Source organism: Emydura macquarii, unplaced genomic scaffold (assembly GCF_026122565.2).
Source record: "Emydura macquarii macquarii isolate MOO-44397 ecotype Brisbane River unplaced genomic scaffold, CSIRO-AGI_Emac_v2 contig_306, whole genome shotgun sequence".
Classification (NCBI taxonomy): domain Eukaryota; kingdom Metazoa; phylum Chordata; order Testudines; family Chelidae; genus Emydura; species Emydura macquarii.
The window spans coordinates 12,493,455-12,507,535 of NW_027130443.1; the positions used below are offsets into that span (position 1 = coordinate 12,493,455).

At 59.0% G+C, this 14,081-nt stretch overlaps 1 long non-coding RNA gene across 1 annotated transcript; it reads left to right on the forward strand.

Annotated features, from left to right (window-relative positions):
- Positions 1–5,282: 5,282 nt before the first annotated feature.
- Positions 5,283–10,731, forward strand: LOC137160990 (uncharacterized). Its single transcript, XR_010922022.1, has 2 exons — positions 5,283–5,344; positions 8,167–10,731. It is a non-coding gene; the product is annotated as an uncharacterized lncRNA (long non-coding RNA).
- The last annotated feature ends 3,350 nt before the right edge of the window (positions 10,732–14,081 follow it).

The window sequence follows — 14,081 nt, forward strand, 5'->3', positions numbered from 1 at the left end:
TTTCTAGGGGAGCCTTTCCGACGTGTCTCCATCTCTCCAGAGCTTAAGTCCCACTTTCAGAAGGGCTTCAGGCGGTTTGAAAAAATCTTACCCCGCCTCTCCTCCCCCCGCCACCGAGAGCCCCCTGCTCCCGCTGGCGCAGGAGCCAAGGCAGCGGGCGGAGCCCGCCTTGAGAACCCCTCGCCCGGCCTTGCTGAGTGAGCGGCGTGGAGCGGAGACGTGGTGGTTAGTAACCACTCCTTCCCAGCGCAGGGGTGAGCTGTGCTTATCTCCTTTCTCTCATCGCTCTGTGCTGAAGGCGGGGCGGGGTGGGGGGATCCTGGCTTACGCTCCGGCTTCTGCAGGCGCCGCCGTGCAGGCGGGGAAGGTGGCGTGGCTCTTTGGTAGAGACGGGCAGGAGAGTGAAGAATCGAGCCCCGTTAGTTCAGCTCCGTCGGGCCGGAAGGGACCGAGAGGTCGTGGGATCTAGTCCCCTGTGCGGAAGTGGGGCCAAGGGACCCCAGGCCAGCCCGGAGGGGTTGGTCCAACCTGGTCTTAAAAAGCTCCAGTGAGGGGGCTAATACTCTGTTAGTTGTTTGCAGGCTGTGGTCAGTTAGCGCCTCGTATGAGAGGGGTGTGGGTGTGACGGAGAGCCAGGGTTCTCCTGGGGTGACAGGAGAGCCGTACCTTTCCCTGCCTGCCAGGTGGGCGACCGGCCCTGCCCTCCTGACAGGATGTGCTGAATCCAGCCACCCCAGCAGGCTGTCTGGCCACAGAGGACGGGTGACTTGCCGGGGAGTCGGGGCAGAACCGGGAGGGAGCCCAGATCTCCTGGGGCCCAGTTCAGAGCTTTGACCCGCAGCACGACCCTTCCTCCAGCCCTGCCAAACCCCCAGCCCCGCTGGCTGGCTTCTCCGGTCGCCCCTCACCAAAGCGCGCTGCCCACAGCCGGCGCTGGCCCCTGCGGCTGGGGCGCGACAGTCCTAAGGGACAAACACCCGTGCCCAGCTGAACAGCCTGGCCCGGCTTCCTCCTCTGTGATTAGCAGCAACCCTTTTCCATTCCCTCTGGGCACAGGCAATGGTGGTGGGGGTTGGGGGGGCAGGAAACCAAGCCTCCCCTCCCAGCTACGCCACAATGGGCTCACGAGCGCCCTGCCAGGCCCCCCTCACCCCCACCCTGTGTGCCAGCCAGCGAGCTCAAGCGCGTTACCTCGTGCGGGGTGGGCGGGAGACGGCTGGTCCCTATGGGCGCAGCTCTGCCCTTGCTGGAGGGACGGACGAGGAGCCGGCGTGGAGGCCAGGGCCGGGAGCTGGGCTGGGATCAAGCTACGCTGCCTCCATCGGGCTGGCTTCCGGGACCTGCGTGGGTGGCTGGAGACGATACAGATTAAAGATGGGGGTGGGGGGGGGGAGCAAAAATCCCCCTTCTCGCTTCCTTCCTGCCCTCAGCGTGGCTGGGCCTTGTGTGAGCTTCCTGTCGCTCGCTTGCCGAGGCTGGGTGCGTGCGGGGAGAGCAGAGCCGCCCAGCGTGGGGGGCCAAGGAAGGGGGCTGAGGCACTAGCAGAAGGTTCTGCTGCGTGTTCTCGGGCGCTGGCTCTGCAGCTGCCTCCCGGTCCCAGGTTTGTCTGGGCCGAGTCCGGGGCTCAGCAGAGCACCCCGGCGCCAAAGCCCCTGTGGGGTGAGCGCAGCCCCCGTGTTGGCAGCCTTGGGAGAGTGTCCCCAGGACTGAACAGAGCTCCCCGGCCCCTCTGAAGGGCGTCCCTGCAGGCGAGGGAGGAACGGGGCAGGTTGGCAAAGGCTGCCCGTGCCGTACCCCGTCCCAAGTATGAAGAGACGCTGCCCAGCCAGCCCCCTGGCGCCGACGCTGCTCCGACCTAGGGGCTCGGTTCTGGAGCTCCCCGCCGAGCCCTTCCCAGCACCCCGAGGGCTCCAGGTGAGCCTCCGTCTCCCAGCAGAGGAGGTACAGGGAGGACACGTTCCCCACCAGAGCCAGGCTCTGGGCACGTGCCCCCAAGAACCCAGGGGGGGCAAGAAAGGCGATCTGGCTGCATGGGCCTCCTGCAGCCCAGCCCTGCTCATGGCCATTCTCGCCCCCCAGCTGGGATTCGAAGCGCCTCGCAGGAGCTTCGACTCCAAGCCCTGAGGCCCGGGCGGGAGGTGATTGGCTCTGACCCCCTCTCCCCGGCCAGGCTAAGCTCTCAACGGCCCGTTCCTGCCAACCCAGTGTGCAGCCCGGGCTGGGTTCCCGAGGGGGCCCCGATCCTGCGGAGGCGCCTGGAGGAGGGAGATCTGCCGGGCGCGACGGACAAAGGAACAGATGCTGCTGCACGCGGCCGGCGGGTCTCCCTGCAGCTGTGCCTGGCACTGCCAAGCGGGGAGGGAGCGCGGCATCCTTCAGTGCCCGCCCCGGGGGCTTCCTGTCGAGCTGGGCTGCAGCTAGTGCATGGCAGGGCCTGACCGCAGGGCCTGGCAGGGAGAGCAGCTTTCCTGTTGCATGCATCCTGCCCTGCGGGTTTCCTCTGCGCGCCGGTGGGAGGGAGACACGGAGCTGGCTCTGAACCGGAATCCAGGCTCCAAGGAGCCACAGGCTTCCGGGGATGCTGGGAGCTGAGCTCTGCAGTGCCGGGGCTAAGCAAGCAAGAGGAGAGCGTGCTGGGAGAGCTCCCTGCCCAGGACACGGCGGCTGTGCCGGGTGGCTCCCAGCCATGGGAACGGGCTTACACTGGCGTAGCTACGTCTGCCTTCAACTGCTGGAGCTGTGCCAACCAACCCCCAGTGTAGACGCAGCCAGGGCCCCAACATGGGGGGGGGAAAGGGGTACATTTTACTGGGGCCCAGAGGTCCTGGGGGGCCCGGCCCAGGCTGCAACCCCCATGGCTCTGTGTGGGAGGGGGCCCGTGCTACAAGTTTGTACTGGGCCCGAAAAAATTATGCTTGGGCCCTGTACGCAGCTATGGCACCAGAGGGTGTTTCTACGCGGGCAGGAAAACTCCCTTGGGTGCGTGCGGCTTCCACACAAGGGGGCTCGGCCAGCAGAGGTTCTGGAGCGTAGCCGGAGTGAAAAGGGAGGAGGGGCAGGTATGTGTGTGTGTGTGTGTGTGTGTGTGTGTGTGTGTGTGTGTGTGTGTGTGCACACGGCCAGGTGTGTGTGCGGCCAGGTGTATGTATGTGTGTGTGTGGCCAGGGGTGTGTGTGTGTGTGTGTGGTTTCCTTTTTGCTGCTGTGGAATTTTTTTTTTTTGGCCAAAAGGTGGCAAAGTTTTGAAAATTTCCAGAGAGAAAAATAGGTGGGGGGGGGGGGAGGGGGGGCCGGGGACAGAGCCCGTTGTGTCGCTCTGTGTTGGCGAAGACACACACCAGGCATGTCCACACAACCCAAACCAAACCTTTGGTCCAACATTTCCCATTGCCAAAAAATGTTGCCCAGTTGCAGTGCTTGGTTTGCCACCCGCCCCCTGCAGTAGAGGCTCTGACCATTAGATGGTGCTGCCCTCCTGCAGCTGTCCCGGCTGTGGATGCTGCCAGCGCTACCTTCAGCGCCCCAGAAGCAGCTGGCAGGGGGTCTGCTCTGCCTGCCGCCCCCCTCCAGCCACTCGCCGCCTGGCACCCTCGGGGCAGGGGCTGGGGCTGTCTGAGGGGCCCGAGACACAGAGGGTGGATCCGCGCCCTCTCCGCACCCGTCTGTGAAGGCCGATTCCCCCTGGGGCATCTACTGGCCTGGCTGGGAGGTGTCCCCTGCCCCATGTTAGCAGCACATGGGGGGGGGGTCACTGCGCTGGTGTCTCTGTCATGCTCGTTTCAATACGCGCGGGGGGGCTGTCGGTGTCTGAACTGCTGGCCCCCACGACTCCTCGCCTGGGAGAGGAGCTGCAGAGGGGGAAATGCGGGGGTCACCGCCCCGAGACGTGTTAGGACCTGGGAAGCTGGTTCCGAGCCCCCGCCTCCTTGCACAGTTTCCCGGCCGCCCGGGGCCCTAGGTCTGAGGCCACTTGCCCTGGGCTTTCTCGAACACGAGAGGCCTGGTTCGCTACGGCCCTTGCCCCAGTGCAGGACGCCCATGCTGACCGGGCAGTGCCTGACCCTCCCTTCGCACTGGCGATATTGACCATGCAAGATGCAGGATGCTGGGAACTTGGGACCCGATGATGGAGGAACAGGGAGAATCAGAGAATCACCCCCAGGGTCCTGCGGGGTGCTCAGCGCCTCCAACCTGCAGCCCGGCCCGCCTCTGGGTGCACTCTGCAGCACAGGCTGCTTCTGGAAGGGCTGCAAAAGGCTCTTCCAGGCAGGAAGGAAAGTGGCCGGGTGCTGCTCACCCCAAGCGAACGCCACTGTCCCTATGCCCATGGCAGGGCAGGTGTGGTGCAGCCGGAATGCCTCTGCTTGCCTGGGGAATGAGGGGAGGGGAGGAAGCGTGGGTACGAGAGTGGCTCTTGTGCCTGGGCTGAGTCATGAGGAAATGTTTGCAGCCTGGCTTGCGACAGGGAGCCCCTTACGTAAGAGGCTGGGATATGCTTTCTGCTGGGCTTCCTCCCGGTCGGGTGTGTCAGCGCTGGGCCTTTGGGGTGGGGGGGGCTGCAGGTGCTTTGACTCATCTACTGGGGAAGACAAGCAGGGGGAGCCTGCAGAGACGGGGATGGGCCTCTGGCTGGCTCCGCTTCCTGCTCTTCTGGGGGTTCCTGGTGGGCTGGGGAGGGGTGCTGCAGGAGTTCTGGCTGGAAGGGTGAGAAGATTGGGGGGGGGGGCAGATCATGAAGCACTGAGCAGCTCCCATGGAGTTCTGCAAGACTGGCAGCAGCTCAGGACTTGTTGCTTAGCAGGGGAGCTAACCTGATTTCAGGGGAGGGCTAGTGGTGAGAGCACAGGGCTGGGAGTCAGGACTCCTGAATTCTATTCCTGGCTCTGGGCTGCTCTGTGATCGGGGGCAAGTTACTGCCTCGCTCTGTGCCTCTGTAAAAGGGAGATAATGACCCGTTGCTCCTTTGTACGGCACTTTGGGACCCCCAGAGGAAACGGGCCCTGTCAGAGCCAGGTCTTTGCTCAGCTCCAAGTCAAGGGAATTTCTTGCATGGCAGGAAGATGTGGCTAGTGGGTGGAGGGGAGAGCGCGCAGGCTGGGCAGCGTCAGTACAAGCGCCAGGTGGCTGCCCCTTTAAGAGAAGCCGCAGGCTCAGTCCACCTGCAATACAGTTCACTCACCTGGGGGGGGGGGGGGGGGGATGAAGGTCAGGTGCTAGGTGGGCCATGTGGGGCAATCAGGCCTCTGGAGTAGATAAAGCAGAGGGCGGCTGGGGGTGACTCAGGAGTGCCCTTGTGCTGTCTAGTGACCCCAGCTCTGGTGCCTCTCACAGGGGTGGGATGCCAGGTAGGATGGCGTGGGCGTGGCTGCTGTCTGGCGAGGGGGCCCTGGATGGGTACAAGGTGCCGTGAGCTCTCGGGGGGGGGGCGGTGGCGGGAGATTGTTTGGGGACTTGGCGGGTTATGTGGAGCCGTTTGTGTTAATAAACCAGACCCCGGCCAGGAGAGCCACGGTGTCGCGTGTGGGGTCGCTCTGTGTGGTGGGGGGTGGGCTCCCCTCTTGCGCGCCTGCTTCGTTAAGGACATTTCATGTTTGATCAGCTCTGGCCAGGAGCTGACGCCCCCTTTTCTGGGCGAGAAGGTACGAGCAAGCTAAGCCCAGCACAGGCTGCTGAGGGAGGCTGTGGAATCCCGGCCAGAGGAGTTTTATTTAAGACCAGGTTAGACAGAGACCTGTCGGGGGGAAGAGGTCTAGGTTTGCTTGTTCCTGCCTCAGTGTTGGGGAGCCTCTCGAGATCCCTTCCTGCCTGAGGTGTCTATTATTTTGGCCCCATTTTGTCAAATCCCGAGACAGTTTCCTTCCGACTCTGGTGTTCCGGAGGATGGGGAATGGGCGCGGACCCGCTCCTAGGGACCATTTATCCCTAATCAAGGGAACTCTCTGGAGCTCTTGGGAACGGTGGGAAACAGGCAGATTTGCCTGTCACAAAACCCAGCCTGTTCTTGAGCTTGCAAACCTCCCCTGAAGTGGATCTTATCGTTTCTGGCCTGTGTCCGTCTCGGGTTGTCCTGGCTGCCCACCGCCGGCCCGTGAAGCTGCACTGTCAGCCAGGGCTAGAACGCTGAGCCCCTGCCACTTCAGCTGATGGAGAATCCCTGCTGGCTGTGCGGAGCATATGACACACAGCAGAGCAGTGCTGATTCTATCCTGCGGGGGCACTGCACATGCACTGCGTCGGTGCTTCCCTTGGTTACTAGCTCCCCCCGCCCCCCTGTCCCCTACGCGCTCCTTTCTCCTAGAGATACAAGGGAGGGGAGTTAGACTTTGCTTCCATCAGTGCCGTCACTGAGGCACTAGGCCTCTCTGCCCCAGGGAAAGCAGGAGGCTGGTTCTCAGACACCCTGATCCCCCTGCCCCTCCCTGCAACTTCTGCTGGAGTTGGGGGTGCTGCGCACCTCGGCAAATCAGGCCCGTAAGGAAGCAGGTTCCTGGGCTCCCCCGTTCCCGGGAGCAGCACCTTCGCTCTGCATGTCTTGCTGAGCACCTGGGCTGGCTGCTGTTGACCGGGGGGTTAGAAGGCTTGAGCTGAGCATGTTTATTGCATGTTTGCTCAGGAGTACACGGGGGGGAATTTGGTCGGCTGGGTCAGGATAAAGGTCCCCCAGGCATTTTTTTCCGAACCATAAGACACTGATTCAGCAGCAGCACTCTGCTGCCAGAGCTATTTCCAGGGCACCAGACCGTGGTGGTGCGCTGATAACACCTTAGCCCTTCTCTGTGGGAGCTTGACAAACATGAATTCATCCAGCCTCGGCCTCCCCTTCGCAGACCCCCCAGCGGGTGGGTCGGGTCTGGGTGATCCCCAGGCAAAGGGACGTGCCTCCGGTCAGTGAAAGAGAGAAGAATAGAACCCAGGAGTCCTGGCTCCCGGTCCAGGGCCCCTAGCCACTGGATCACCTGGCTGGCTGTGCTGAGGCAGCAGAGATGCCCCTTTTCCCTGTAGCAGAGTCATTGCCAGCCAGCTTATCTACCTGTTCACTGGGCCAAAAGGGCGGGGCTGGCCCAGCGGAGCCGTGTACCTTTCCAGAACCACCCGCGCGTCATGGAAGATGGAGCCGGTTGCTTTCCAAAGAGAACACGGCCATTGCGCTTATTAAACCCCCTCTGGGACCGGGAAGCTGTTTGCGTTGGCAGCTTTTTCTGCTCCCGCACTGGGAGCCGAGCGGGGCTGTTGCATGACGGCAGGCAATTCGTTTTCGGAGCCGCTGTTTACTTTGCCGTGTGTGCGCCTGGCTGCTTCCCTTTCATGTGGCGGCCCGGGCCTGTGTTCTGATCTTGCTCACAGCGGGTGGAAACCCTCTGAAGTTAATGGGTCAGAGGAGGATCATTTATTGTTGTGGTGGTAACGCCTAGTGGCCCCAGCCAGGGAGCAGGATCCTGCTGTGCTGGGTGCTGTACAAACAGAACAAAGAGTCCCCTCTGCCACCGGGGTAACAATGGAATAGCTCCACCAAAGAAGTCAATGGAGCTGACATGAAAGGACAATTGGACCCACTGAAGTCAGTGATGTTGCTTTCTATTTACCCCAGAGTCAGTGGGAGCAGCATTTGACCCCTACTTGCCCTCCTGACCCCTCCAAGCACCTCCCTGCTGGGCAGTTCCCCTCTCCTTGGCTTGCAATGATTATCCTAAATCCTTCCACTCATAAAACAATCCACTGAGTCCCAGAGCCTCCCGGTATCTCTTGGGGCTATCTGTTTTCTTTGAAATGCAAGGATTTTTCCCTTCTCTGGGCCCTGCCTGGTTGCACTGAAAACCCCACACGATCGTGGGCTAACTCCAGCCTTGGGATGCCCTGTGGGTGGCAGGGGCTGTGGCAAAAGGACAAAGGAAAAGGATGAAGATGTGCATTCTGCAGTTAGCCGAGCTGGGGTTAAAATCCCAGCAGGTGCTCAAACCTCATGCTTCAGGGCACAAAAAAATCACGGGCAGGGGTCAGGAAGGAACTGGCAGCTCGATGAATTATGGTGTTTTCGTGGCTTCCTCTGGCCCAATTCAGATGCACTGTCTGGTGATTGGGATGATGACCATTGGTCCCTCCCCGGCTAGGGTTCAACATATTTTAATGTAATCGATCAAATCAATATTTTATTTCACTTTCTTTTCAGCTACTGTGTCCTGGCCAGGTTTCTTCCTGCCAGCCCGAGCCACAGCCAGAGTGAAGAGGGTAAGCTTGGAAGAACTGATGAGCAATGCCACCCTTAATTCTACCTATATCTCAGGCCAGAGAGAGGCGCCATCTCCCTTCACTGGCTGGTGTAACCAACGCAGGAGAGGGCCGTGGATTGGCTCATTTGCCAGGGAAGCGTCAGTGGGACGTAGGTGACCCTCTCAATCCTTCAGGAGCCCATCCCTGCCTTTGGCTGCGGAAGCCCCCGGAATGTAGCAGGCAATGTCCCAGGCCTGCCGTGTGTTTGTGCATAGTCAGGGAACACGGGTCTCTGGAACCCAGCTGTGGCCCAGAAGCCGCCTCCTGCTCTCAATATTGTGTAGAGAGCAAAGACGTCCCAGCTGCAGTGAGGTCTAGGTCCAGGCCCCACCTCCAAGAGATTCCCCCCGCCCTTTCTCCTCCTGGCGAAATCTTTCAGTGGCACCCAGGTTTGCTGTTCAGGATTCTATCGGATGTGGTTAAAGGGGACCCTAGAGCGGATCCTGGTCTGTGGGTTATCCTAGAACTTGTGGGGGAATAAGATGGATTCCACCCACCCTCATCCTGGTAGCGAGGGCAGGACGTCCCGGGCGCACCTCATCTGGCATTTGGGGCAGCTGTGACCACTTCCTGTGCAGCCCCCAGAAGAATGAAGGCCAGGACTCCTGGGTTCTGCCCACCTGACCTCGGACAAGTTGCGCCTTCTCTCCGTGCCCCATGGGGACAGGTGCTGGGCACCCCTACAAGAAACGGACAGGCCCTGGCTGGCCATCTCTGTAACATGGCTGAGCCCATGTATCAAGCGCTGTGAAGTCGCTGGTGGAAAACGTTGCAGTGGGGTCCTGCTTCGGGGCTGGGTTCCAGGTGCCCATGAGAGTACAAATAATCAATGACTAGCTAAACACTGAATCTTGCTGCTCACAGTAGACGCCCTTTTAGAAAATGGTTCCTGCTCTTCAGATGAAATTTCCCCTTCTGGGCCGTGTCCTGTTCTTCCTCCTGCCACCACCCCCAAAAACCCCTCCCCCTCCTTCAAATATTTGATCATTAATGGGGCAGGTTCATCCTTCCCGTAACTCTGCTGCAATCAAGGTAGCTGCACAGGGAACAGGTTTGGCCCTTACCCAGTCATCATTTAACTTTGTGTTCAGCTCAACCTTTTCCCTTTTAAGGCCCTGAATGAATAGGGCAAGCTAAGCCGTGGGACAATCACCAAACCCTTCCAAAGCACACAGGAGGAGACAAGCCATCAATTGTGCTGGAGGAATGAGGAACCTGCGTCTCTTTAGTAATCGAGAGCCTGGTTTCATGGCTTCAGCTCCTGGGGGAGCCTGGAGAGCTTCGCCAGGGAAGAGCAGCATTTAAAAGACCCAGGACAGAGGCAGCGGCTGAACTCTGTAGCTGGCATTCAAGCTGATGCATCCATCTCTTGCTTTTGCAAACCCTGGACTTCCTCCTTGAATAGCAAGACCATGTTCCCTGAGCTGGAACTCAGGTATCCTGATTCACCGGTCTCGTCTCTAACCACTAGACCCTACTTCCCCCCCAGAAACAAACCTAGGAGTCCTGACTCCCAGTTCCCTTAATTAACCACAGGCCGGCATCCCTCCCCACCAGTGTGGTGTTATAGGTAGAGCTCTTCCAGGATGTGGTGACCCTCCAGTCCCCTAGGCTTTGTGGTCTGTTGGGACATAATGTTACTTCCCTGATCTCAGTGATGGCTTCTTGCACAAATCATGCTTCTGCCCCAGCCCCCCTGCTCCTGAATGCATGCACGCCCTGCTGATTAAGGGACGTGGTTTTTTCCCTCTACCACGCGTAGGGCTGGGTGACAATGACTGGGCGAGCAGTAAAGTTGGGTTAGGTTGGCCCCCCAAGCACATTTCCTCCTGCGGGAGCGTTTCTGTGTTCCCTGGCGATTAGCCGGCACTAGTTACACAGACCGCACCTGCCAGGCAAATAGCTGAGGGGAGCACTGCCGTGGTGAGGCTACACCCTCTGTAAGAGGGCCAGCTTATCAGCAGCATGTTCTGCCGGTGCAACACTCAGCACACGGGGGCTTCGTGGTCAAGTCCGGTGTGCAAAGGTGTCTGGTATCCGCAACTCTGCCGGGGCCGAGCCAAGGAGGGCTGTCACCACTGCCTTTCAAAGAGAAGGGACTGTTTTCTTAGCACCCCCCACCCCACCCAGCCTCATCGTTAGTAGCAGTGATAATAAAGAGCAAGATTCACCTGCGGTCACCAGGGGTAGTGCTCGCTGCTGCTATTTGCAGCAATCAGCAGCTCCCATTCTGGTAGAGCCGTGGTTCCCAAGCTGTGGCCCGCGGGGGGCTTTAAAGTGGCCTGCCACTCCCCACCCACTAGCTGCAGAAGGCAGCCACTGCCTAGGGACCCTGGTGGTGCACACGGAGCTACAGGATGCAATGTGGTTTCCCTGCTGCAGCCAGGGGGACGGGAGAGCCTCCTCACTGAACTCCTTCCCTCTGGCTGCAGGGGAGGGAAGGGGGACTGCTGGTGGAGACTGGTGGCCCTTCAGGGTAGTAAAAATCATATCTGTGGCCCTCGAGCCACTGTTGTAGAGGGATGAAAAAATAAGGGACCTCCCTTGTAACAAGGGACTGGGGGCAACCCTAAAAGTGAACCGTTGTTCTAGAAGTACACCCAGACCCTCTGAAACAGGAGGTGTTTGTTACAGAAAACAGCTACCACCACACAGCCTGGTTCGCGCACTGCTCACAATCCAGCCTTGTCTCTCTTGTTTACCAGACAACATACCTCTGCAGCCCACAGGGGCAGCTAGTGGCTGAGTGACAGGCTGCAAGCAAACATACCATTACACCAGAAAAATGAACAAGTGCAAAGTACCTGACGTTGGTATTTGAGCTTCAAACTTCCGCCAGCCAAAATGGAAGCTAGTCAAATGCAGAGCAGAAATAAGGTGCACATTGTTCAACAGGGAGGGGAACTAACCTATGGACCAACTTACCAAAGGTCATGGTGGATTCTCCATCACCGGCCACTTCTTAAATCAAGATGGGATGTTTTTCTAAGAGAGCAGAGATTAATTCAGGGAAATCCTGTGGTCTGTGTTATGGAGAAGGGCCAACGAGATGATCAGTGGTTCCGTCAGGCCTTACAGCCCAAGAACTCTTAGGAAGAGTGTGTCAGGGGGGCGTGGGAAGCATGAAGCACTGACTCATTTTATGATTGGCATATCTTCAAGGAAACAGACCTGTCTTTCTCCACTGCCTGGTGCCGTGCCACAGCATCGCGTCCAGCCCCGTTAACACCTCATGGCGCAATGAGATGAACGTGGAACTGCCACAGGCTTTGTGCCCCACCGCAGGAAGGCAGGGAGGGGCAGAGCTGACAATTAAACGCGAAAGGTGCGGGAGCGTTTACGGCTTCTGCAGACTTTGTCTACGGGAAGCCGCTCCCTGCCGAACCTCGCTGCTGAAATGCAGCCACTTCTGGGGTGGCCCTGTCTAGACTCCAAGGGAGCTCAGCAACAATGCACAGCCGTGGAGGACGGGAAGTGAACGAAGAGCTTGTATCCAGCTGAAACCACAGGCGGGATGTAGTGAGGCACCAGCTGGAACGTGACTCCATTACTCTGATTGACACCCTATCTTTTGGAAGGCGCTCTCCCCGTTCCTCCAATGACTGCAGATTTCCAGGGCTCTGTGTTTCAGTAGATTGGGGTAATTCAGCCCCCCGCCCCGCAATCCCGATTGATCTTCCCAGCTGGAATACAGCACTAAGGCTCCTGGGTGGGGCATGGCTGGTTGTCCGGGCCTATTATCCTGCAAGCTTCTTTCAAGAGCCGTTAATATCGTGGGTCCCCTGAGGGACCCGTGTTCCCCATTGACTGACGCGTGGCTGCAGCTGGAGAGGTGGATTCGGCTCTGGGCCTGCAGACCAATGTGCAGGAGCTGTTTTGTGCTAACAAAAACAGAATTTAGAAGCCGTGACGCAGGCTTGGGAGATCCCGAGGGCCTGGGTGAGGCAGGGTTGAAGGTTCTCTAAAAAGGAAATAAAATAGGGAATTTCTGGGCCTGTTTCTCAATGAGGCTTAGGCTGCTCTGACAGCATGAAAGGATGTAAACCCTGTCCCTGACAATCTTCCCGCAGTGAAGGGGGCCGTCCTGCTCGCAGCCCCTGGCGTAGGAGCTACCTCGGGAGTGTGGCCAGAATGCACTGCACTACGGCAAGTCTCTGCTTCCCCCGGGGCCGTGGGAAGCAGAGTGTGTGTTAGAGCAGCCCAGGGACTGATCTACGTTACCCTGGAGACCGAGCAGGGCTCTGCACAGTCCCAGCATGCAAAGTGGCTTCAGTCCACCTTAAACCACCCGCTCCACAATCCAAGCAGCTGGGAACCAAGCTCACCGCCTCGGCATTGAACTGCTGGACTCAAAGGGGCCGGGCGGGAGTGGAAAGGGTTAATCACTGAGTTGCTTACACTTGCTTATCCAGAGCTTGGCTGGCGTCTTTGCACAGACAAGGCCTTTGGGTGGCTCCTTGCTGGGAGGTGAACCCAGACTCCCTGTCCTCCTCAGAGTCCAAACACAGATAACAGCTCGGCTTTTTAAATCTCTCTCTCTTTTGACCCAGGCTTTCTGAGGCTGCAGTGAGGGTCAAACCTGGATCCACTCAGGAAAACGCCCCCTTGAGTGAAAACCCCTCTAGAAAGGGACAGACACCCTGTGTCTCAAAGCGAAGGGCCTGACAGAGGCAGTGTTGTGTGGGGCTAGGGAGAAGGTGCACAGTCATAGGGGCGGGCCTGGACGGCTTATAACGAGAGCTGGTTGGGAAATGGGCATTCTCCACACAAACGTTGGGCTTTTTATGGAAAAATAAACCTTAAAAAAGGCCAAAAACTGAAGGAAAAAAAATCATAAAGATAAAATTTGACTCAAACTGAAAATGTCCCAGGAAAGCAGCTGCTTCCCAGGAGAACTTTAATTTGGTCAAAAACCCACCCAGGTTTATACAGAGAATTGGCCGTGGCTGCTCTGCAGAGGTTGCCAGTGCTCGAGTCACTGCCCTGCGCTGACGTAATGCACCAAGGAGCCGCTACTGTTCTACACAGGCAAAGCGTGGAGGCTCCCCCAGTAGAAGCTGGGCTGGCCAGGGATGGAGTTGCTCCTTGGATGGAGACCAAGATCTTGGATTCAAGGGCTGGAGGAATCAAGCTGGTCGATTTCTGTCTCTAGTCAGTTTCGCTTTGTGTTAAGCTGCACCAGGCTGCTGGGTTTCCTCTTTGCTCCTCCCCTGTGCCCCTCTCCTCTGACTGGGGTTTACGGGGTGGGGGTGACATTTTGACTCCTGCCCCTTAGGGTGCAGTTGCTCGGTGCACCCCTGATCTCTGCCATTGAACAGGGAGCGCTCCTGCCTCGCTCACTGGGCGCTTCTCTGCCTGAGCCGAGGCATTGCAAGAACTCCGGGTCCGGTGGCAGGAGCGCCCCTGGAGATGCAGGGAGCCAGCGGGCCTTTTGGGCATCATTCGTCGCTAACCACAGCCTCCCGATGCTGTGTGCGTGTCTCCGTCAGAGCCTGACCCCTTACGGAGCCGTGGGGAGCTGTGCCAAGGACGTGGGTGTCAGAGGCTCCCTTCTCCAGGGGCAGCGTTCTGCAGACCCGCTCGGCGCAGCGGTAAACGGCGGCGAGGTGCTGGGGAGGCTTTGGATTGTTTCTCCCACTCACTCATTTGGTTCTTTCCTCTCCCTCTTACCAGGAAGCTCCTGACACTTACTGCTCAAAAACGAGCCCCAGTTCCCTTGGCAGCTCCCTTCAGTAATTACTCTCTCTCCACCACTGCGTCAGTGCCTTGCTCATCGCCTGCGACCACTCCCTGGCCCTTGGGCTGGAAAATGCC